The sequence below is a fragment of the Oncorhynchus nerka genome, linkage group LG3, assembly GCF_034236695.1.
Source record: "Oncorhynchus nerka isolate Pitt River linkage group LG3, Oner_Uvic_2.0, whole genome shotgun sequence".
NCBI classification, from domain to species: domain Eukaryota; kingdom Metazoa; phylum Chordata; class Actinopteri; order Salmoniformes; family Salmonidae; genus Oncorhynchus; species Oncorhynchus nerka.
In genome coordinates this window covers 28,223,891-28,250,514 of record NC_088398.1, presented here as the reverse complement: position 1 = coordinate 28,250,514, position 26,624 = coordinate 28,223,891, and the positions used below count along the sequence as shown (strand labels likewise).

The window sequence follows — 26,624 nt, the reverse complement described above, 5'->3', positions numbered from 1 at the left end:
ATGGAGATTATCAATAACTCGAATAGCCCAGCAAACACATGCATAAAATATACGTATAACTATTTTGTGAACCTGATACGAAAATACAACTCTTCTGCCTTTTAACACTGTTAGCCTAATGATGACTGTATTAGGCTTACAATAAAATGTTTGTTGCACATATGCTATTAACCGTGCACTCTGTCTGTATCCGCTCCTTGAGGGAGAGTGCGCTGGTAAAGGGAGGGGGGGAATGAGGCAAACAAGAAACACGTAATCACCCAAACAACCGTTTTAGTCCTTTCCCCCTGGATTTGTGTCGTAAGGTAAGAACAGGGCACTTCTACTGCTAGTACTGTATTGTTAACATAAAATGTACCGGCTGACTTGTATTCCATACTCTTTCCAAACACCCTGCGATGAACAGATAGCCTACAGTATCTACTTCAAAGGATACACAGGGGGCCGCGAGACTGTTTCAATGGGACTTGAAGGTAAAGTGTTGCTTTTACAGTCCTAGTCGTTGTAAAGGGGATGTAGCCTATTGCATGCATAGGGACGAATAAGCAAATGAAAGTAATCTTCGTCATTTATCCTATGTAGCTGTGTTATAACAGAAACGTGTTTGTGTGGGGTGGTCATTTATCTGTTGGAGGTAATACATCAACATTCATCACAGTATTTTGAGGGGAATATCCGCAGTAGTCAATGTTTCGTTATTCATGTCTCAAATTTGCTAAAACACAGAGAGAGTTCCCGTTGCTGCGACTTGTGCTATTGTGATTTCTAATCCGATAGGATGCGTTGTACAAGCCACCTCCCTCACCAATGCGCATAGTTTTGTCTGGGGCTAAACATTTCATCATAGGCCACAGCTCTGAAGTAAATTGTCTTGCTGGGCTTTGTTGATTAAATATATGACAAAATCCAGTACATAGATTACCCCAGTGGTCTATTTTATTAAATAATTTTGTATTGGTTTGTCATAGCCCAAAGTCAGAACTAAACCAACAGTGGGTCACATCTCAGAGCAGATGTATTATATAACAGACACACACCAGTTCATGTCATGGAACTCGGAATCTATTTGCTTGATATATTTAAATCTGTGGTTATTGTTTCAATTTCAGGACACCACACCACAACCCCAGCTCTCACAGGCACAGCATTAGACATCCATCCACATGTTTCTCAAAAGTCACATTTCGAAGTGTTTAAGGTTAAGTTCAGGAATTAAATTCTTAAGGTTCGGCATTTAACTCCGAATAGTGAAGGAAGGGTCAAGTTTGGGATAGGGCTTAAAACTAAAATATTTAGAACTATTTCCTAATCAGAGGCAGATGCTTACACTCACCCACCAACCCCATCCACAAAGCCCTAGCAGAACCAAAATTTACTTGACGGTAACAGTGCTCACTGTTGCCCCTAGGGACCACTTTCCACATCCCCTCCCGAAATGGATGGAAGTCAAATACTTACTTGTAACAAGGGTGACCTGGCTGTGCATGCAAGCGTACACAGACACCGACCCACACATATATACACTAACCGTCAAAGGTTTTAGAACACCTACTTATTCAAGGGTTTTCTTTATTTTTTACTATTTTCTACATTGTACAATAATGGTGAAGACATCAAAACTATGAAATAAGCAAAAAAGTCTTCAACAAATCAAAATATATTTTATATTCTTCAAAGTAGCCACCCTTTGCCTTGATGACAGCTTTGCACACTCTTGGTATTCTCTCAACCAGCTTCTTCCAGCGTCTTGAAGGAGTTCCCACATATGCTGAGCACTTGTTGGCTGCTTTTCCTTCACCCCGTGGTCCAACTCATCCCAAACCATCTCAATTTGATTGAGGTCGGGTCATTGTGGAGACCAGGTCATCTGATGCAGCACTTCATCACTCTCCTTGGTAAAATAGCCCTTACATAGCCTGGAGGTGTGATAGGTCAATGTCCTGTTGAAAAACAAGTCCCACTAAGCCCAAACCAGATGGGATGGCATATCGCTGGAGAATGCTGTGGTAGCCATTCTGGTTAAGTGTGCCTTGAATTCTAAATAAATCACAGACAGTGTAGCCAGCAAAGCACCCCCACACCATAACACCTCCTCCTCCATGCTTTACGGTGGGAACTACACATGCAGAGATCATCAGTTCACCCACACCGCATCTCACAAAGACATGACGGTTGGAACCAAAAATCTCCAATTTGGACTCCAGACCAAAGGACAACAAGTATCAGCAAGTATCTTCTTCTTATTGGAGTACTTTAGTTGTGGTTTCTTTGCAGAAATTTGACCCTGGAGGCCTGATTCACGCAGTCTCCTCTAAACAGTTGATGTTGAGATGTCTGTTACTTGAACTCTGTGAAGCATTTATTTGGGATGCAATTTCTGAGGCTGGTAAGTCAAATGAACTTATCCTCTGCAGCAGAGGTAACTCTGATGAACTGTCATTTCTCTTTGCTTATTTGAGCTGTTACCATATAGGTCTATCTTCTGTATCCCACCCCTACTTTGTCACAACACAACTGATTGGCTCAAACACATTCGAAGGAAAGAAATTCCACACATTTTCTTTTAACAAGGCACACCTGTTAATTGAAATGCATTCCGGGTGACTACCTCAACAAGTTGGTTGAGAGAATGCCAAGAGTGTGCAAAGCTGTCAAAGGCAAAGGGTGGCTAATTTGAAGAATCTAAAATATTTAGTTTAATACTTTTTTGGTTACTATATGATTCCTTATGTGTTATTTCATAGTTTTGAAGTCTTCAGTATTATTTTATATCAGTAAAAATAAAGAAAAACCATGGAATGAGTATGTGTGTCAACTTTTGACTGGTACTGTATATAACACACACACACACACACACACACACACACACACACACACACACACCTGTTGCCAGATCCTTGCAATAGTGTGCAACTGCAGCACGCAATTTGGAGCATTCCTGTGTCCCCGAGCATCCCATTGTTTCCTGCATGCACCCCCACGAGCAACACATCTGCATGCCTGTGTGACACTTTTGAGTGTGCCCGACAAACGAGGGTGAAGGACATTGTGTACCGGTTGCCCCCGCCTCTAGCACAGCAGGCGGGAAGCTGGTGTGACACTGTGTGCTGGCTAACTAGCTAGCTTGCTAGTTAGCAACACTGTGTGCTAGCTTGCTAGGTATTTGGCTGTATATTTATACTAACAATACTGTCTGATTTACCTATCAGATGTCATAGCATAGTCAATATTAAGTGATTTGACACAAAAATGCACGTTGAGTTAATGTTTACACGGTTTCAAATTAGGCAAGATTAACTAAAAAGGAAACAAAGGTCTTGTACCGGAGATTAGTAAAATTTGATCTGACTGGCCCAATCAAGCCTTATTAAAATGAATTGAGTTGACCAATTTAATCTGCTACTGTAATTAAATTTGTAGCTTGGGTGTAATTGGACTTTGAGTTGGCACGGGAGACGCAGTGAAATGTTCATCGTTTTCAAGAAAGAACAACGTGTCAAATTGGTCGTGATAGGCAGTGTACCAAATGCAACCGGACGCATTGACAGGACCCATGTGTTACCAGCTCAGCACACAAACAAAACATATTTGGTGGATCTGTCAGTGTCAGACAATATTGTGGCACGTGTGGAGAAACAAGAGATGATCGCCCCTGAAGACAGATACAGTATGAATGAGTTGTCAAAATATCGTTTTTTTTTTGGGGGGGGGGGGGGGGGGAGGTTATACCGGACTCTTGTCGTTGTTCTTCCTGTGGCATGTAATGTCACGTAACGCAATGTGTCAGTTTCATCATAGTGTGATTCTGATCCTTGTCCCAGGGGTCAGGGCTATGGCAGATTATAATCGGACCAGGGTTGGTATCTATTCCATTTCAGTTCCAGTCAATTCGGAAGTACACAGAAATTCCAATTCTCTTCAATGCTTTTCAATGAGGAACATTTAGAATTTGAATTTGGCTTACTTTCTGAATTGACCTGAAATGGAATTGACCCCAATCCTGACTCGACTATACTCTTGACTGAGAAATGGGAGTCGTCAAAGTTCGCTTAGTCAGTGCTAAACTTGAATTAATCCTCCTGGGAGTAGAATGATGGGCCCTACTAGAATCTCTTAGACCATCTTTACACTCAAAATCATCTTGGATGAACCAATACAGAGCCTGTACCATACTTTAACCTTTCACACTCCAGAACGTTTTGCCATCCTAGTGAACACTGCTCCCTGCTACTGTAGTCTGGATCACTTAGGCCCTATATCCTGTATATTTTCACCACATTCAGAGTGTCATAGATGTGTTCTTATCTTTTCATAATGTAGTTATTTTTATTGCTAAGTTGTACGTGCCAAATTCTGGCATTGCTACAGAAAAAAATATTTCAGTGATGAGTGACTGAATATGAAATAATGCTGTGAGTTTCGCAGGCATGAAATCAGGAGCATCTCTTTGAAGATAAAGCAGTTTGTGTATGTGAGAGCGTGTGTTGGGGCAGCTATCTGTGCTCGTGATGTGAAGAGATAACTGTATCAACACATGTGTGCACGTCTGTGTGTGTGCATGTGTGCTCATGGACACACGCGCACACACACACACACACACACACACACACACACACACACACACACACACACACACACACACACACACACACACACACACACACACACACACACACGTTCATCCAGGTCCCCATCGGGAGATTACGTGAATAATGGCCATTAGGGGCAAAAAATATATAAAAACACTCTAGCAAGCCACGAGTATACATTGCTAGGCACTCGTTTTTAGTTTTCTTGTTGTAAAACCTATTCCAAACCAAAGTTTTTAACTTACAGGTCACAGGCAAAGGTTTCCCTGTTTTTCCAAACCTTTCTACATACAACAGCTAAATACATCATAAAAATGATCTGCAGTAATATAATTGTCAAGGTAGATGTTGTATCCTTGATATAACACACAAAGAGGGACGGCTACCTAACAACATGCTCTTTTGGAATTGTCACGGCCGTCTTCCTGGAAGGAATAAGTGGACCAAAGTGCAGCTCATAACGAGCATACATATTCCTTTTATTTATAGAAATGTAGCCAATAAAACAAGGACACGACCGTGAAGCTTAACTTCGGCTATTAATGCCTGTAACAAAGTCAACTACCCACAAAACAACAGGGAAAGAAGGCTGCCTAAGTATGATTCCCAATCAGAGACAACGATAGACAGCTGTCCCTGATTGAAAACCATACCTGGCCAAAACAAAGAAATACAAAAACATAGAAAATAGAACAGAATGCCCACCCAAATCACACCTGAACAAACCAAAATAGAGACATAAAAAGGCTCTCTATGTTCAGGGCGTGACAGGAATGCTTGAAAATTATGGTTCAAAGTTAGCGGATTTTAGTGCACAATCTGCTCACCTGCTGGATATTGTACTGTTGATAAATAAAATTGGAACTCTATTTCACATTGGACCAGCTATTCCAGTCAGGAATTAATCCGGTGCCAGGATATCAAAATAGTTTTCAATTTTCACTAGTGCTGCACTGTGACATTCTTGTCGGTCGGGTTTATGCAAATTCACCAGGGAAGATCAAGATCATGGATGTTCTTGACTAGCTAAGCCACAGTTGGGATAGCTAATGTTTATTAGCTAGCTATCCAGCTAGCTAATCTTGGGTCCACAGTACAATTGTCAGAAAGGGACTAGCTAGCTATATATGGTCAAATCTGCTGAATTATTTCCATGTAGTTAGCCATATTTTGGTTAGCTAGTTAGCTTGCTGGCTGCAGCACCAATGGCTAGATGGTTTACTTAGTGGGAAACAATTTTTCTAGCTAGCTAGCTAACATTCACTGTACACTGAACAAAATATGAAGACACCATGCAACAATTTCAAGGATTTTATTGAGTTACAGTTCAAATATGTAAATCAGTCAATTTAAATCAATTCAGTAGGCCCGAATCTATGGATTTCACACGACTGTTAATAGAGATATACATCTGTTAGTCACAGATACCTAAAAAGAAAGGTAGGGGAGTGGATTTAAAAAACTGTCAGTATGTGGTGAAGGCACCATTTGCCTCATGCAGGGCGACACATCTCCTTCACATAGAGTTGATCAGGTTGTTGATTGTGGCTTGTGTAATGTTGTCCCACTCCTCTTCAATGGCTGTGCGAAGTTGCTGGATATTTGCGGGAACTGGAACACGCTGTCGTACACGTCAATCCAGAGCATCCCAAACATGCTCTATGGGTGACATGTCTGGTGGGAATGCAGGGCAAGGAAGAACTGGGATATTTTCAGCTTCCAGGAAATGTGTACAGATCATTGCGATATGGGTCCGTGCATTATCATGCAGAAACATGAGGTGATGGTGGTGGATGAATGGCACGACAATGGGCCTCAGGATCTCGTCGCGGTATCTCCATGCATTCAAATTGCTATCGATAAAATGCAATTGTGTTCATTGTCCGTAGCTTATGCCTGCCCATATCATAACCCCACCGCCACCATGGGAACTCTGTTCACAACGTTGACAACAGCAACCGCTCGCACACACGACATTATACACACTGTCTGCCATTTGTCCGGTCAAGTTGAAACTCAAATTCATCTGTGAAGAGCACATTTCTCCAATGTGCAAGTGATTATCGAAGGTGAGCATTTGCCAACTGAAGTCGGTTACAATGCCGATCTGCAGTCAGGTCAAGACCCTGATGAGGACGATGAGTTCCCTATGACGGTTTTTGACAGTTTGTGCAATAATTATTCTGTTGTGCAAACCCACAGTTTCATCAGCTGCCTGGGTGGCTGGTCTCAGAAGATCCTGCAGGTGAAAAAAACTAGATGTGGAGGTCCTGGGCTGACGTGATTACACGTGGTCTGCGGTTGTGAGGCCATTTGGACATACTGCCGAATTCTCTGAAACAATGATGGAGGCAGCTTATTGAAGAGAAATGAACATTCAATGACCTGGCAACAGCTCTGGTTGACATTCCTGCAGTCAGCATGACAATTGCGTGCTCCCTCAAAACTTGAGACATCTGTGGCATTGTGTTGTGTGACAAAACTGCACATTTTAGAATGGCCTTTTATTGTCCCCGCCACAAGGTGCATCTGTGTAGTGATCATGCTGTTTAATCAGCTTCTTGATATGCTTTCCTGTCATGTGGATGGATTACCTTGGCAAAGGAGACATGCTCACAAACAGGGATGTAAAGAAATCTGTGCACAAAATTTGAGAGAAACAAGCTTTTTGTGCATATGGAACATTTCTGGGACCATTTATTTCAACTCATGAAACATGCGACCAACACTTTACATGTTGCGTTTATATTTTAGTTCAGTGTACATGTGTTGTGTCATACAACAAGTCTTATCAATTGAAATACACTGTCTAGCTATAGCTATCTAACTAGCTTGATCATATCTCATTATTTGCAGATGAGTCATTATTATTGACGTACATGTTTATTTCCCAGATACACAAGTGTCTTCTCACATCATATCAGTATCATTTCTCATCCATAAAATGACTCATAAAATCCTTGTCTCTAGCTTGTGCTCCTTGCAGTAAGTATTTTTTTGCCCTCAAACGATGTAATCCTTGCATTCTATGGCCAGAAAATCTTCACCAAAAAGCAGAAAGTACACCTAAATTGTAGTCAAAGACAAAAATGTTGTTGAGACCTATTTAATGAAGCCTAAATTAGCATTATTATGTAGTGTTGTGCTTTTTGTTGTTGTTGTGGAGACCTTTGCCTGCCTTCCTTTAACCATTCAGAAGTCATGCTTAAACTTAACAGTCAAGTCGTTTCTGTTTCAACCCTATCCCAAACCTTAGCCCTTAACTTAACCAGTCAGATTCTCATGCAGGGAAAAGACACTAGTGCATAACTGAATTTAATAACTATTTTTCAGCGATTCTCATAATGCATTATCATGAGTTTTTGTGTGTGTGTGTGCGTGTGTGTGTGTGCGTGCGTGCAAGTGGGTGCTTGCATGTGTGTGTACACATCTGTGCGTGTGTGCGTGCGTACGTGTGCATGGAGTATATGTGTGTGGTAGAGGTGGCTGTTAGATATATCCAGCGTTGAAGGAACGTAGCCGGTGTGGAGGAGAGATTGTACAGCAATTACTTTGAGGCCTTGGTCTGGTCAGCTGTGGCTCTAATGCCATTTCCAAGAACAATGAGCAGAAAAGGGCTAAAGCCTCAATGATGACACTTAATCGCATTGGAATTCCTTGCCAGGCCTGACCTTGGAAAGATATTAACCACTAGACAAGTGACACCCGGTGCGCGTGTGTGCTTATGTGTGTCTCCCTGCATCTTCGTCTGTGTGTGTCTTTCTGCGCGTGCTTTTGTGCGTGCACATGCATCTAAAATAGTTTTGCGAGTTTCAGTCTATAATATGTGTGTGTTTCAGAAAAAAAAATTGGCACGGACATTATAAATCATTTTACCTTTGTTTGTTTAATCGATATTAAAATGACAGTTGATGCTTTATACACCAACATTCCGCATAATGACAATTCCCTGTTCATAATTGTAACGTAAAGTTCACATACAGTATGTGATGCTAAACGTACCTAATTTAAATCGGAGGCGTCTAGAGGGAGGGAGGCATGTTAGCATAAGACATGCACTTAAAGTGGTCGAAGATCGTGAGACTGAGAGACTGTCTGTGTTGGACAGGAGGCAGACCATGGGGGGGATCTGGGGTCTCTAGACCAGTGGTATGTGTGCCACATTGTCTGTTCAATAGAGGCCTTTGAATTTTTAAACAGCATCAGTTACGCCGGACTGTCATTGTTTTGGCACCCTTGGCCTTGGTAAGTGCATATCTGACAGTGTCGGGAGGGACGGATAGTGCTCAGGTGACTTAACTAACCATGTGTTTGATTAGAAATGAATATCACAACATTAAGGCATTGTTTGTAGAGGGTATGGGCTAACAACGTGTATGTGTGCACACGCTTGCGTGCACGCGTGGTGTCTGAGAAAGAGTGCGAAAGAGAGAATGAAAGAGAGCGATTGCCCACATAGATTCTTCACGCATGAGTAGTTAGTTCTTGTTGTAATGAATGCACCAATCCGCTAAGGTGGAAAATGTGTGTTTCTGGAGCTCTCCTCCAATGACTGTTTCCTTTCAATCCACATTACCTTATCCTGCATCAGCCATGTTTAATTGAACTCCCTTGGTCTCTACCACGGAAGGGGGTTTCAATGCGAACAAGTAGGGTCTATTGAAATGCTCGAAAGCTCGGCAGCCCTTGGGTGCCCTAAAAGCAGAAGCAAAAAGTCACTTAAGCTGATACTCCTCAATGTGAACAAATGTGTTGTCTGGAAGCTGTCCGGAAGCCAGTGAATAGAGAGAAAAAAGGGTGTTGCTCACCAAAGTGAAATGCTAAAGGCCATGGGACTAATCCACATAAATCATTGAACACTGCAATGATCTTAGATGGAGAAAATTGGTTGTTAATTTATTTTTTATTTTTTATGTAACCTTTATTTAACTAGGCATGTCAGTTAAGAACAGATTCTTATTTACATTGACAGCCTACCAGGGAACAGTGGGTTAACTGCCTTGTTCAGGGGTAGAACAACATATTTTTTACCTTGTCAGCTCAGGAATTTGATCCAGCGACATTTTGGTTTTTGGCTCAACACTCTAACCACTAGGCTACCTGCCGCCCCAAGTTTAACAGAATGTGTTTCTTCAATTTCTCCTTTTTACTGATTTGCATCTACCTCTCCCTGAGTCAGATCCAACATAGAAAAATGGAAAAGTTGTAGTCAGTACAAGCATGAGACAGCATACTTATCGAGTATAATATAATATAATACAAACAAAGAAACCAAGCTGGATTCAGAACTCTCACAGAGAGAACAAAACTCTCTTTTCAAAAAAGCGCTTCCCCCCCTCTAATATGGACAGTTGTGTGTCTGACATTCATATGTGCAGCATGCAATAACAAAAAAACAACTAAAAAGAGCTGCAGACAGCACTGTGGGTTCTGCATGTGAAAAGGCAGAGTAGAGCATTACCATGATAAAGAGACAGCGTCAATTAGAACAACGTGGTGTATATGAATCAAAAGGCTTATTAAAATGATGCCGCTAAGGCCCAGGTCACTGAGGCTACAGCTGGAAACAGCTTTGTGTAAGTAGTCCTTGACTTGTTGAATTCATGTCTGGGTTTGCCAGGTCCCCAGTCTGCTATCTCTCTGTCTCTCTCTCTCTCTCTCTCTCTCTCTCTCTCTCTGTCTCTCTCTCTCTCTCTCTCTCTCTCTCCTTACACTTGGCTGTGGAATCCTCGTCTTTCGAATCTATAGTAACGTTAATTCCTCACGGAAGCGTGCAGCGTTTGCCATTTTGTTTTCTAAGAACATAGAGACACCGGTCTCGTATTTCACAGGGACACTTCACAACGTCATGAGATATTCTGACAAGTTAGAACACTGACATGGAAATGTATCAATCGCATCCGAGGGTGTTTCAGAAACAGGGTTACTCATGCAGTGTATGTGTCAGTGTGTTAATGTTCCATGTTCCTATCTGTCTGCCTTGTGTTTTGGAGGCCTGCCAGATTGAAGAGGAAGAGCACCTATTTTGCTGAGAGGTAATTGCTACACAGAAGCCTCTGATTGCCAGGATCTTTCACTGGGAACAGTCCCCGGCTCCCCTTTCCACCTACACCCACCAACAACCTGATTACAAATCAACTTATTGATTTGATGAGTGCAAGATGTTTGCTAATAACTGCTCTCATACCATCTGTTAATCTTTGTTGTGATTAAAGAGGTAATCCCAATACCCATTATTCCCAATGACAGAGGCCAAGATCTTTCTCTTACGCAAGGGAGAGCAGCTCCAAGGATATCGGTGATCTCCGACTGCGATTGAGAAATCGTCTCCCGCCTCCCACACAACAAACGTGATACAAACAAGAATTACAACCCTCACTAAAAGTCCATTACCTCTTATAATCACACAAAATGATTTTTCTTAAATATGATAATAAATCACAGGGCGGATCAATAGCCCGAGGACCAACTGCTATGCACTGATAACGTATCAATCAATATTTAGTATTTCGATTTTAATTAATACCCGACCAGCGTCTAGAGGCCTGTTAACAGAGACAAAATATTATCTCTAAAACGAGAGACAATAAATAAATGGATGAAAAGAATAGAACCCTGTTAGCATGCTCAAGTTGCTCCTCATATCTGTCATGGATCAGTTAGTGGCTTAGCTGTGATTAAGGTGCTAGGAAATTATTTAAAAGTGTGTGTGTGTGTGTGTGTGTGTGTGTGTGTGTGTGTGTGTGTGTGTGTGTGTGTGTGTGTGTGTGTGTGTGTGTGTGTGTGTGTGTGTGTGTGTGTGTGTGGTGGGAGGGGACAGGCAATGTCAGCATCTACAGAGGGCCATGTTTCCAGAGCATGCTGGGTATTGATGAGGGAAAAGCATTACTAAGCTCCTGCAGCCAGGATACAAAAACATCCCTACACACACACACACACACACACACACACACACACACACACACACACACACACATTTTAAAACATCCTTCTTATTGATAGGATTACTATAATCAAATGTACACATGGAAAACCTGTATTTCTTTATGAACACATTAACTTAAATTAAAGCATCCCGTAAGATCATGGATCACATTGTATTCCTGTTCTTGAGTCTAGTCATTCACATAATTAACATACAACATATATTGCTGAGCCATTCAATTGAGCTCATTATAGTTATACTTAATTTACAGTAAACTCCACAGTCTAAATCACACAGACCTAAGGCTTGTCTAAATCACACAGACCTAAGGCTTAGCATTAATTGAAGTTAATTTCCTGAACTGCTTTGCACTGTACAGTAAAACCCACAATTAATTTGCCATCGCATGTCTCTACAGAAACACTTAAGGAAATAGTTTCAGAGGATTTAGTCATTACATCCTGAGCATGTTGCACGCACACTTTAAAGAAGGGGTGAACGAGGTAATCTTTCCTTAAGGTTTTAACTGGCAAATCACTGCTTAAACATAGGACTGCCAACTGTTTTCAATTGGATTGCCACCACTGACATTTGCAATTGCAATCCTTTTTCTTAATAAAGAGATTCAAATAGATAAATATTGTACAGCGTTGAGCATGGTGTATGGTTGCCACAGGCTGAATATACAGTGGATTCGGAAAGTATTCAGACCCCTTCCCTTTTTCCACATTTTGTTATGTTACAGCCTTAATCTAAAATGGATTATATATTTTTAAAATCCTCATCAATCTACACACAACACCCGATGATGACAAATAGAAATGCATTTTTTATACAGACAAAAACAGAAACCTTATTGACATAAGTATTCAGACCATTTGTTATGAGACTTGAAAATTAGCTCAGGTGCATCCTGTTTCCAATGATCATCCTTGAGATGTTTCGACAACTTGATTGAAGTCCACATGTGGTAAATTCAATTGATTGGACATGATTTGGAAAGCTACACACCTGTCTATATAAGGTCCTACAGTTGACGTCAGAGAAAAAAAACAAGCCATGAGGTCGAAGGAATTGCTCGTAGAGCTCCGAGACAGGATTGTGTCGAGGCACAGATCTGGGGAAGGGTACCAAAAAATGTCTGCAGCATTGAAGTTTGGAACCACCGAGATTCTTCCTAGAGCTGGTCTCCTGGACAAACTGAGAAATCGTGGTAGAAGGACCTTGATCAGGGAGGTGACCAAGAACCATATGGTCACTCTGACAGAGCTCCAGAGTTCCTCTGTGGAGATGGGAGAACCTTCTAGAAGGACAACCGTCTCTGCAGCACTCCACCAATCAGGCCTTTATGGTAGAGTGGCCAGACGGAAGACACTCCTCAGTAAAAGGCACATGACAGCTTGCTTGGAGTTTGCCAAAAGGTACCTAAAGGACTCTGTGTCATGCCCTGACCTTAGAGCTTTTTATGTCTCTATTTTGGTTTTTGTATTTCTTTGTTTTGGCTGTGTATGGTTCTCAATCAGGGATAGCTGTCTATCATTGTCTCTGATTGGGAACCATACTTAGGAAGCTTTTTCCCACATGGTTTTTGTGGGTAGTTAATTTCTGTTTAGTGTTTTGCACCTTACAGGACTGTTTCGGTTTCGGTTATTCCCTTTGTTATTTTTGTTATAGTGTTCAGTTAAAATGAAAAGCATGAACACTTACCACGCTGCGCTTTGGTCCGATGATTCCTCTTCCTCTTCTTCAGACGACGAAAACCGTGACACTCAGACCATGAGAAACAAGATTCTCTGTTCTGATGAAACCAAGATTGAACTCTTTGTCCTGAACGCTCTGTGTCATGTCTGGAGGAAACCTGGCATCATCCCTACGGTGAAGCCTGGCGGTGGCAGCATCATGCTGTTGGAATGTTTTTTAGCGGCAAGGACTGGGAGACTAGTCAGGATTGAGGGAAAGATGAACGGAGCAACGTACCCTGCTCCAGGGTGGTCAGGACCTCAGACTGGGTTGAAGGTTCACCTTCCAACAGGACAACGACCCAAAGCACACAGCGAAGGCAACGCCAAAGTGGATTCGGGACAAGTCTCTGAATGTCGTTAAGTGGCCGACCCAGAGCCCGGACTTGATCCCGATCAAACATCTCTGGAGAGACCTGAAAATAGTTGTGCAGTGACGCTCCCCATCCAACCTTATAGAAGAATGGGAGAAACTCCCCAAATAGAGGTGTGCTAAGCTTGTAGCATCATATCCGAGAAGAATCACGGCTGTAATCACTGCAAAGGTGATTCAACAAAGTACTGAGTAAATGGTATACTTATGTAAATCCAATATTTCCGTTTTAGTTTCTTAATAACATTTCTGAAAACCTGTTTTTGCTTTGTAATTTCAAGGTATTGTGTTACAATTGATTTAATCCATTTTAGAATAAGGCTGTAACCTAACAAAATGTGGAAAAAGTTAAGGGATCCAAATACTTTCCAAATGCACTGTAAGAGTTACTGAAGGACAACATTTGTCTGAAGCTGGCTATATACAGTACGAGCAAAAGTTTGGACACACCTACTGGTTCCATTCCATTTTTTAAAACTATTTTCTACATTGTAGAAGAATAGTGAAGACATTAAAACTATGAAATAACACATATTTCCATATGTGTTATTTCATGTAATAACCAAAAAATTGTTAAACAAATCTTCAAAGTAGCCAACATTTGCCATAAATCTTCTTCGGGATTGGTGTGTCCCCTGCTGGGTGGTTGAGGTAATGTAGGCTAATGCGATTAGCATGAGGTTGTAAGTACCAAAAACGTTTCCCAGGACATAGACATATCGGATATTGTCGGAAAGCTTAAATTCTTGTTAATCTAACTGCACTGTCCAGTTTACAGTAGCTATTACAGTGAAATAATACCATGCAATTGTTTGAGGAGAGTGCACAGTTTTGAACCTGAAAATATATTAATAAACAAATAAGGCACATTTGGGCAGTCTTGATGCAAAATTTGGATCAGAAATGCAATGATTCATTGGATCACACTAACACTTTGCACGTACAATGCTGCCATCTAGTGGTCACTATCTAAATTGCACCTGGGTTGGAATAATACATTATGGCCTTTCTCTTGCATTTCAAAGATGATGGGACAAATAAAATACAACAAAATTGTTGTTTTTCCTTTGTATTATCTTTATCCAGATCTAATGTGCTATATTCTCCTACACTCCTTTCACATTTCCACAAACTCAAAGTGTTTCCTTTCAAATGGTACCAAGAAAATGCATATCCTTGCTTCAGGGCCTGAGCAACAGGCAGTTCGATTTGGGTACGTCATTTTAGGAGAACATTTTAAAAAGGGGCCAATCCTTAAGAGGCAGCTTTTCACATTCTTGGCATTCTCTCAACCAGCTTAATGGGGTAGTGACCTGGAATGCATTTTAATGCATTTCAATTAATTTATTTCCTTCTTAATACGTTTGAGCCAGTCAGTTGTTTTGTGACAAGGTAGGGGTGGATAGCTCTATTTGGTAAAACACTAAGTCAATATTATGGCAAGAAGAGCTCAAATAAGCAAAGAGAAACGACAATCCATCATTACTTTAACCTCTCTGGGACAGTATTTTCACATCCGGAAGAAAAGCGTGCCCGAAGTAAACTGCCTGCTACTCAGGCCCAAAAGCTAGAATATGCATAGTATTTGGATAGAACACACTCTGAAGTTTATAAAACTGTTTGAATAATGTCTGTGAGTATAACAGAACTGATTTGGCAGGCGAAACCCCGAGCACAATCCATCCAGGGAAATCTGTTTTCCATTAGATTTCTATGGCAAGCCCGTTTTAATAGAAATATGCTTGCTGTTCCTATGGCTTCCCCTAGATGTCAACTGTCTATAGACATTGGTTGATGTTTTTCCTTTGAGTAATGAAGAAGTAGCCCTTTCCTTTCTGGTAGTCAAGCCAAGTGGACTCTTGTTTGGGGCGCGCGACCTGAAGCTCGCTCCACTTTAATTTTATCCACTATTGAACACAGTTTATCCCATCTTAAATTTTATAGATTATTTACATTTTAAAATACCTAAAGTTGGATTAGGAAAGTTGTTTGAAATGTTTGGACCAAGATTACAGGTAATTTATTAGATAATTTGTAGTCATGATGGGCGAGTTGGAACTGATGTTTTACTGAATCAAATGCGCCAAATAAATGGACATTTTGGAAATTTAATGACATAATTAATTGAACAAAAGGACCATTTGTGATGTTTATTGGACATATTGGACTGCCAACAGAAGAAGATCTTCAAAGGTAAGGCATGAATTATATAGTTATTTCTGACTTTTGTGTCGCGCCTGGCGGGTTGAAATATGATTAACACATTAATGACACATGGCATGTCTGAGTAATTTGATAAGTGTTTCTGATGAGGGTAGTGTCAATCTACACTACCGTTCAAATGTTTGGGGTCACTTAGAAATGTCCTTGTTTTTGAAAGAAAAGCTAATTTGTTGTCCATTAAAATAACATAAATTTGATCAGAAATACAGTGTAGACATTGTTACTATTGTAGCTGGAAACGGCAGATTTTTAAAGACTTTCTTTTTTCTTCTATTCTTGTTCTGAGAAATGAAGGCTATTCCATGCGAGAAATTGCCAAGAAACTGAAGATTTTGTACAGCGCTGTATACTACTCCCTTCACAGAACAGCGCAAACTGTCTTTAACTAGAATAGAAAGAGGAGTGGGAGGCCCCGGTGCACAACTGACGCCTCCCTGGTCCTCAACTGGCAGCTTCATTAAATAGTACCCACAAAACACCAGTCTCAACATCAACAGTGAAGAGGAAACTCCGGGATGCTGGCCTACTAGGCAGAGTTGCAAAGAAAAAGCCATATTTCAGACTGGCCAATAAAAAGAAAAGATTAAGATGGACAAAAGAACGCAGACACTGGACAGAGGAACTCTGCCTAGTAGGCCAGCATCCCGGAGTCGCCTCTTCACTGTTGACGTTGAGACTGGTGTTTTGTGGGAATTGCCAATTGAGGACCAGTGAGGCGTCTGTTTCCATATGGACAATTTCTGGGATGTTTTATTATAGCTTATGAAATGCGGGGCCAACACTTTACATGTTGTGTTGACATTTTTGTTCAGTAAATATTAAATTTTATTTCTGTATAGCAGCAATTAATATTTTACACTGTAAATGAAATGTAAATCAGTGTGCAAATTATAGGCTAAATTTGATAAACTAATTATTCAATTTAAATTATACAAATTCCAACATGCCAGTTGACATAAAGACATAAAGAAAAAAACTTTATTTTATTTTTTATTAAACACTTTTTTAAACAACATTATAAAGTAAAATGACATATTGTACAGTCACACATCAACACACTATCTGTTGATAAGTAACTGCTTTCTAAGCTTATGGTTAGGTTTAGAATAAGGGTTAGAGTAGGGGTTAAAGATAGAGTTAGGGCTAGGATTAGTGTTAATAGATAGTTAATTTAAATGTTACTGATAGACTACAGATGGCAAATCCAAAATAAGTGCTATTGTACATATTGAGTAAGGTGAATTGAGAGATCACAGCAGAGTTGTGAGTTAGAGGTGTTCAGATGTGGACAGAGGAGCCGGGTTGGTGGCTGGGTGGGTGTGTGGAGACTGGAGCTGGGGGCTGTAGGAGTGGCAGCTTGGCCAGGACATGACCCCTCTCCCTGGGAAGGCAGGGAGGTTGGTCTGGGCTAAGCGGAGAGGCTGCAGGGCGCTTGGGGTTACCGCTGGGTTTAAGCGTCTCAAGGCTGTCTGACCTTTTGTAGGTCAGCTGGCTATTAGGCCATAACTAGTGCAGGCTGCACACACACACACGCACCAAAGCACGCAACCACCAAGGCACACACACACATAGACACCCTCTCTCTCTCTCCCCCTACCCCACAGTCCTAACACCCAAGTAGGGGCAGTAAAGGGTCATCTACAAACAGGCCTCCACATCACAGCTCACGATCATCACAACATAGATGAAGGCGATCAAAAGTACACAACATGTTATGTGGAATCGTATAGCCTGAACATGGTGCCACACATGATGCGCCTACTACTAAAAACGACTTGGAATAATATGGGTTGTTGCTGTTGAGAGTTAAAGAAGGAGCACAGCCACTGTGTTTTCTTGTAAAGCTCCATCACCTAGAGACTAGAGCTGATTGGTCAATCCTTATTAATCCCTACTCACTATTCTCAGGACAGAATGCCAAGGGTCGCTGCAAGGGGTTGGCCTCCTTAGCCTTATGAGTCAGCTGTCTACTGCATTACAGTAATTGATTAATTGCATTTTGTAAGACAACTCATGAAAGCCCAGCGCACTATTCAGTTATGCTAAAAAAAATATTTAATAGATTTTAGAATAAGACTGTAACGTAACAAAATGTGGAAAAAGTTAAGGAATCTGAATACTTTCCAAATGCACTTTAATTTAAGAGCTACTGAAGGCCACCATTTGTCCAAAGCTGGTAATATACAGTACCAGTCAAAAGTATGGACACACCTACTGGTTCCATTCCATTTTTTAAATCTATTTTCTACATTGCAGAAGAATAGTGAAGACATCAAAACTATGAAATAACACATGGAATCATGTAGTAAACCAAAAAATTGTTAAACAAATCAAAATATAGTTCATATTTGAGATTCTTCAAAGTAGCCACATTTTGCCTTAATGACAACTTTGCACACTATTGGCATTCTCTCAACCAGCTTCATGAGGTAGTCACCCACCTGGAATGCATTTCAATTAGCAGGTGGGCATGTTAATTGGTGGAGTTTCTTTCCTTTTTAATGTGTTTGAGCCAGTCAGTTGTGTTAAGATAGGGGTGGTATACAGAAGATAGCCCTATTTGATAAAAGACCAAGTCAATATTATGGCAAGAACAGCTCAAATAAGCAAAGGGAACGACAGTCCATCATTACTTTAAGACATGAAGGTCAGTCAATCTGGAAAATGTCAAGAACTTTGAAAGTTTCTTCAAGTGTAGTCACAAAAATGATCAAGCGCTATGATGATACTGGCTCTCATGAGGACCGCCACAGGAAAGGAAGACCCAGAGTTATCTCTACTGCAGAGGATAAGTGCATTAGAGTTACCAGCCTCAGAAATTGCAGCCCAAGTAATGCTTCAAAGAGGAGACTGTGTGAATCAGGCCTTCATTGTCAAATCAAGTCAAATCAAATTGTATTCGTCACATGAGCCGAATACAACAGGTGTAGAACTTACAGTGAAATGCTTACTTACAAGCCCTTTAAAAAAAGTTTTATTTAACGCCTCCACTGCCCCTCTTCGAAGGATAAATATCTTAGTTTTTTTGCTATATATATACTGCACATACTTTTTTCCCTCACTGTAGGTAAAATGTATTTGATCCCCTGCTGATTTTGTACGTTTGCCCACTGACAAAGAAGTGATCAATCTATAATTTTAATGGTAGGTTTATTTGAACAGTGAGAGACAGAATAACAAAAAAATCCAGAAAAACACATGTCAAAAATGTTATACATTGATTTGCATTTTAATGAGGGAAATATGGATTTGACCCCCTCTCAATCAGAAAGATTTCTGGCTCCCAGGTGTCTTTTATACAGGTAACGAGCTGAGATTAGGAGCACACTCTTAAAGGGAGTGCTCCTAATCTCAGTTTGTTACCTGTATAAAAGACACCTGTCCACAGAAGCAATCAATCAATCAGATTCCAAACTCTCCACCATGGCCAAGACCAAAGAGCTCTCTAAGGATGTCAGGGACAAGATTGGAGACCTACACAAGGCTGGAATGGGCTACAAGACCATCGCAAGCAGCTTGGTGAGAAGGTGACAACAGTTGGTGTGATTATTCATAAATGGAAGAAACACAAAATAACTGTCAATCTTCCTCGGCCTTGGGTTCCATTCAAGATCTCACCTCGTGGAGTTGCAATGATCAGGAGAACGGTGAGGAATCAGCCCAGAACTACACAGGAGGATCTTGTCAATGATCTCAAGGCAGCTGGGACCATAGTAACCAAGAAAACAATTGGTAACACAATACGCCATGAAGGACTGAAATCCTGCAGCGCCCGCAAGGTCCCCCTGCTCAAGAAAGCACATATACACGCCCGTCTGAAGTTCGCCAATCAACATCTGAATGATTCAGAGGACAACTGGGTGAAAGTGTTGTGGTCAGATGAGACCAAAATGGAGCTCTTTGGCATCAACTCAACCCGCCGTGTTTGGAGGAGGAGGAATGCTGCCTATGACCCCAAGAACACCATCCCCACCGTCAACCATGGAGGTGGAAACATTATGCTTTGGGGGGTGTTTTTCTGCTAAGGGGACAGGACAACTTCACCGCATCAAAGGGACGATGGACAGGGCCATGTACCGTCAAATCTTGGGAGAGAACCTCCTTCCCTCAGCCAGGGCATTGAAAATGGGTCGTGAATGGATATTCCAGCATGACAATGACCCAAAACACACAGCCAAGGCAACAAAGGAGTGGCTCAAGAAGAATCACATTAAGGTCCTGGAGTGGCCTAGCCAGTCTCCAGACCTTAATCCCATAGAAAATCTGTGGAGGGAGCTGAAGGTTCGAGTTGCCAAACGTCAGCCTCGAAACCTTAATGACTTGGAGAAGATCTGCAAAGAGGAGTGGGACAAAATCCCTCCTGAGATGTGTGCAAACCTGGTGGCCAACTACAAGAAACGTCTGACCTCTGTGATTGCCAACAAGGGTTTTTCCACAAAGTACTAAGTCATGTTTTGCAGAGGGGTCAAATACTTATTTCCCTCATTAAAATGCAAATCAATTAATAACATTTTTGACGTATTTTTCTGGATTTTGTTGATGTTATTCTGTCTCTCACTGTTCAAATAAACCTACCATTAAAATGATAGACTCATAATTTCTTTGTCAGTGGGCAAACGTACAAATTCAGCAGTGGATCAAATACTTTTTTCCCTCACTGTATACATTTAGCATATAAAGTGGCTTGCGAAAGTATTCATCCCCCTTGGCATTTTTCCAATTGTGTTGCCTTACAACCTGGAATTGAAACCGATTTTTGGGGGGGGTTTGTATCATTTGATTTACACAACACTTTGAAGATGCAAAATATTTGTGTTGTTGTGAAACAGACAAGAAATAAGACAAAACAACTGAAAACTTGAGTGTGCATTACTATTCACCCCCCCCCAAGTCAATACATTGTAGAGCCACCTTTTGCAGCTATTTTTGCTGCAAGTCTTTTTGAGTATGTCTCTATAAGCTTGGCACATCTAGCCACTGGGATTTTTGCCCATTCTTCAAGGCAAAACTGCTCCAGCTCCTTCAAGTTGGATGGGTTCCACTCGTGTACAGCAATCTTTAAGTCATACCACAGATTTTCAATTGGATTGAAGTCTGGGCTTTGACTAGGACCTTCCAAGACATTTAATGTTTCCCCTTAAACCACTGGAGTGTTGCTTTAGCAATATGTTTAGGGTCATTGTCCTGCTGGAAGGTGAAACTCCGTCCCAGTCTCAAATCTCTTGAAGACATAAACAGGTTTCCCTCAAGAATGTCCCTGTATTTAGCGCAGTCCATCATTCCTTCAATTCTGACCAGTTTCCCAGTCCCTGCCTAGGAAAAACATACCCACAACATGATGCTGCCACTATCATGCTTCACTGTGGGGATGGTGTTCTCGGGGTGATGAAAGGTGTTGCGTTTGCACTAGACATAGAGTTTTCCGTGATGGCCAAAAGCTCAATTTTAGTCTCATCTAACCAGAGTACCTTCTTCCATATGTTTGGGGAGTCTACAACATGCCTTTTGGCAAACACCAAACATGTTTGCTTATTTTTATCCTTTGAGCAATGGCTTTTTTTCTGGCCACTTCTGTAAAGCCCAGCTCTGTGGAGTGTACAGCATAAAGTGGTCTGCTGTGGAGCTTTGCAGGTCCTTCAGGTTTATCTTTGGTCTCTTTGTTGCCTCTCTGATTAATGCCCTCCTTGCCTGGTCTGTGAGTTTTGGTGGGCGGCCCACTCTTGGCAGGTTTGTTGTGGTGCCACATTCTTTCTATGATTTAATAATGGATTTAATGGTGCTCCGTGGGATGTTCAAAGTGTCTGATCTTTTTTATAACTCAACCCTGATCTGTACATCTCCAGAACTTTGTCCCTGACCTGTTTGGAGAACTCCTTGGTCTTCATGGTGCTGCTTGCTTGGTGGTGCCCCTTGCTTAGTGGTTTTGCAGACTCTGGGGCCTTTCAGAACAGGTGTATATATACTGAGATCATGTGACAGATCATGTGACACTTAGATTGCACAAAGGTGGACTTTCTTTAACTAATTATGTGACTTCTGAAGGTAATTGGTTGCACCAAATCTTATTTAGGGGCTTCATAGCAAAGTGGTGAATACAAATGCATGCACCACTTTCCCGTTATATATTTTGAAATATTTTGAAACAAGTAATTTTTTTCATTTCACTTCACCAATTTGGACTATTTCAGGTATGTCCATTACATGAAATCCAAATAAAAATGTATTTCAAATATAGGTTGTAATGCAACAAAACAGGAAAAATGCCAAGGGGGGTGAATACTTTTGCAAGTTACTGTACATTTTACATACAGTACATGGTACTTTTTTATATAACAACAATACATTACCAACTCTTTAATCCCAACCCTCAGCCACTCTCAGCCCATCCCACCTATAACCATAGACCACCCTGGTTTCCATGTGCCATATATTTTTCAATTGTGCTGTGACGTTTTACAACATTTTAAAATCTTTCTAATCATATATTATCCACAGATTGTGAGCTAAAGATGAAAACCTTCCCACGAGTATTATTATATTATTTATTGTCTGGCTATGGCTTTCCAGATCGCCCAACACTACTAATTGTAAGGTTCATTTTAGGTGCATGTTGTAATTTTTTAACCATTCTTAACCTGTGACCAGAAACAAGCTACAGTTGGGAATCGGAAGTTTACATACACCTTAGCCAAATACAATTAAACTCAGTTTTTCACAATTCCTGACAATAAATCTACGTAACAATTCCCGGTCTTAGGTCAGTTAGGATAACCACTTTATTTTAAGAATGAGAAATGTCAGAATAATACTAGAGGGAATTATTTATTTCATCTTTTATTTCTTTCATCACATTCCCAGTGGGTCAGAAGTTTACATACACTCAATTAGTATTTGGTAGTGTTGCCTTTAAATTGTTTAACTTGGGTAAAACTTTTCGGGTAGCCTTCCACAAGCTTCGCACAATAAGTTGAGTGAATTTAGGCCCATTCCTCCTGACAGAGCTGGTGTAACTGAGGCCTCCTTGCTCGCACATGCTTTTTCAGTTCTGCCCACAAATGTTCTACAGGGTTGAGGTCAGGGCTTTGTGATGGCCACTCCAATATCTTGACTTTGTTGTCCTTAAGCCAATTTACCACAACTTAGGAAGTTTGCTTTGGGTCATTATCCATTTGGAAGACCGTTCTGCGACCAAGATTTAACTTTCCGACTGATGTCTTGAGATTTGCTTCAATATATCCACATAATTTTCCTGCCTCATGACGCCATCTATTTTGTGAAGTGCACCAGTCCCTCCTGCAGCACAGCACCCCCACAACATGATGCCGCCACCCCTGTGCTTCACGGTTGTGATGATGTTCTTCGGCTTGCAAGCCTCCCTCTTTTTTCCTCCAAACATAATGATGGTCATTATGACCAAACAGTTCTATTTTTGTTTCATCAGACGAGAGGGCATTTCTCCAAAATGTACGATCTTTGTCCCCATGTGCAGTTGTAAACAGTAGTCTGGCTTTTTTATGGCGGTTTTGGAGCAGTGGCTTCTTCCTTGCTGAGCGGCCTTTCAGGTTATGTCAATATAGGACTCGTTTTACTGTGGCTATAGATACTTCTGTGGATGTTTCCTCCAGCATCTTCACAAGGTCCTTTGCTGTTGTTCTGGGATTGAGTTGCATTTTCCGCATCAAAGTACGTTCATCTCCAGGAGACAGAACGCGTCTCCTTCCCGAGCGGTATGACGGCTGAGTGGTCCCATGGTGTTTATACTTGCGTACTATTGTTTGTACACCTTCAGGTGTTTTGAAATTGCTCCCAAGGATGAACCCGACTTGTGGAGGTATTTCTTTTGATTATCCCATGATGTCAAGCAATGTCAAGCACTGAGTTTGAAGGTAGGTCTTGAAATGCATCCACAGGTACACCTCCAATTGACTCAAATGATGTCAATTAGCCTATCAGAAGATTCTAAAGCCATGACATAATTTCCTGGAATTTTCCAAGCTGTTTAAAGGCACAGTCAACTTGGTGTATGTAAACTTCTGACCCACTGGAATTGTGATACAGTGAAATAATCTGTCTGTAAACAATTGTTGGAAAAATGACTTGTGTCATGCACAAAGTAGATATCCTAACCAACTTGCAAAAAGTATAGTTTATTAACAAGAAATTTGTGGAGTGGTTGAAAAATGAGTTTTAATGACGCCAACCTAAGTGTATGTAAACTTCCGACTTCAACTGTAGGTGTTCCTTTTGTCCAGGTGGGAAAGGGCAGTGTTGAGTGCAATAGAGATGGCATCATCTGTGGATCTGGTGTGTCGGTGTGCAAATTGGAGTGAGTCTTAGGTTTCTGGGATAACAAGCATTTCAAAGCGCTTGGCGGCTACAGACGTGAGTGCTACAGGTCGGTAGTCATTTAGACAGGTTACCTTAGTGTTCTTGGGCACAGGGACTATGGTGGTCTGCTTGAAACATTTTGGTATTACAGACTCAGACAGGGAGAGGTTGAAAATGTCAGTGAAGACACTTGCCAGTTGGTCAGCGCATGCTCAGAATACACATACTGGTAAGCAGTCTGGCCCCGCGGACTTGTGAATTTCGACCTGTTTAAAGGTCTTGCTCACATCAGCTAAAGAGAGCTTGATCACACAGTCATCTGGAACAGCTGATGCTCTCATGCATGCTTCGGTGTTTATTGCCTTGAAGTGAGCATAGAAGTAATTTAGCTCGTCTGGTAGGCTCGAGTCGCTGGGCAACTCGCGGCTGTACTTCCCTTTTGTAGTCTGTAATAGTTCTCAAGCCCTGCCACATCCGACGAGCCTCGGAGCCGGTGTAGTACAATTCAATCTTAGTCCTATATTGACACTTAGCCTGTTTGATGGTTCATCGGAGGGCATAGCAGGATTTCTTATCATCGTCCGGATAAGAGTCCCACTCCTTGAATGCGGCAGCTCTACCTTTTAGCTCAGTGCGGATGTTGCCTGTAATCCATGGCTTCTGGTTGGGGTATGTACGTACGGTCACAGTGGGGACATCAAATCAAATCAAAATCAAATCCAATTTATTTATATAGCCCTTCGTACATCAGCTGATATCTCAAAGTGCTGTACAGAAACCCAGCCTAAAACCCCAAACAGCAAACAATGCAGGTGTAAAAGCACGGTGGCTAGGAAAAACTCCCTAGAAAGGCCAAAACCTAGGAAGAAACCTAGAGAGGAACCAGGCTATGTGGGGTGGCCAGTCCTCTTCTGGCTGTGCCGGGTAGAGATTATAACAGAACATGACCAAGATGTTCAAATGTTCATAAATGACCAGCATGGTCGAATAATAATAAGGCAGAACAGTTGAAACTGGAGCAGCAGGACAGTCAGGTGGACTGGGGACAGCAAGGAGTCATCATGTCAGGTAGTCCTGGGGCACGGTCCTAGGGCTCAGGTCCTCCGAGAGAGAGAAAGAAAGAGAGACATCAATGCACTTGTTGATGAAGCCAGTGACTGATATGGTGTACTCCTCAATGACTTCGGAAGAATCCTGGAACATATTCCAGTCTCTACTAGCAAAACAGTCCTGTAGCTTAGCATGAATCAGATTTAGTAGAAGTGCCACTTACATTACATACATTTACATTTAAGTCATTTAGCAGACGCTCTTATCCAGAGCGACTTACAAATTGGTGCATTCACCTTATGACCTCCAGTGGAACAGTAGTGCATCTAAATCTTTTCAGGGGGAGGGGGGGTGAGAGGGATTACTTTATCCTATCCTAGGTATTCCTTAAAGAGGTGGGGTTTCAGGTGTCTCCGGAAGGTGGTGATTGACTCCGCTGTCCTGGCGTCGTGAGGGAGTTTGTTCCACCATTGGGGGGCCAGAGCAGCGAACAGTTTTGACTGGGCTGAGCGGGAACTGTACTTCCTCAGTGGTAGGGAGGCGAGCAGGCCAGAGGTGGATGAACGCAGTGCCCTTGTTTGGGTGTAGGGCCTGATCAGAGCCTGGAGGTACTGAGGTGCCGTTCCCCTCACAGCTCCGTAGGCAAGCACCATGGTCTTGTAGCGGATGCGAGCTTCAACTGGAAGCCAGTGGAGGGAGCGGAGGAGCGGGGTGACGTGAGAGAACTTGGGAAGGTTGAACACCAGACGGGCTGCGGCGTTCTGGATGAGTTGTAGGGGTTTAATGGCACAGGCAGGGAGCCCAGCCAACAGCGAGTTGCAGTAATCCAGACGGGAGATGACAAGTGCCTGGATTAGGACCTGCGCCGCTTCCTGTGTGAGGCAGGGTCGTACTCTGCGGATGTTGTAGAGCATGAACCTACAGGAACGGGCCACCGCCTTGATGTTAGTTGAGAACGACAGGGTGTTGTCCAGGATCACGCCAAGGTTCTTAGCGCTCTGGGAGGAGGACACAATGGAGTTGTCAACCGTGATGGCGAGATCATGGAACGGGCAGTCCTTCCCCGGGAGGAAGAGCAGTTCCGTCTTGCCGAGGTTCAGCTTGAGGTGGTGATCCGTCATCCACACGGATATGTCTGCCAGACATGCAGAGATGCGATTCGCCACCTGGTCATCAGAAGGGGGAAAGGAGAAGATTAATTGTGTGTCGTCTGCATAGCAATGATAGGAGAGACCATGTGAGGTTATGACAGAGCCAAGTGACTTGGTGTATAGCGAGAATAGGAGAGGGCCTAGAACAGAGCCCTGGGGGACACCAGTGGTGAGAGCACGTGGTGTGGAGACGGATTCTCGCCACGCCACCTGGTAGGAGCGACCTGTCAGGTAGGACGCAATCCA

At 41.9% G+C, this 26,624-nt stretch overlaps 1 long non-coding RNA gene across 1 annotated transcript in view; it reads left to right on the top strand.

Moving 5' to 3' along the window:
* The first annotated feature begins 205 nt into the window (after positions 1 to 205).
* LOC115115043 (uncharacterized) overlaps positions 206 to 26,624 on the top strand; it is a 94,090-nt gene continuing 67,671 nt past the window's right edge. Inside the window, exons 1-2 of the long non-coding RNA XR_003861320.1 lie at positions 206 to 305; positions 407 to 473. This is a non-coding gene — a long non-coding RNA (uncharacterized LOC115115043). The remainder of the gene's footprint in view (positions 306 to 406; positions 474 to 26,624) is intronic.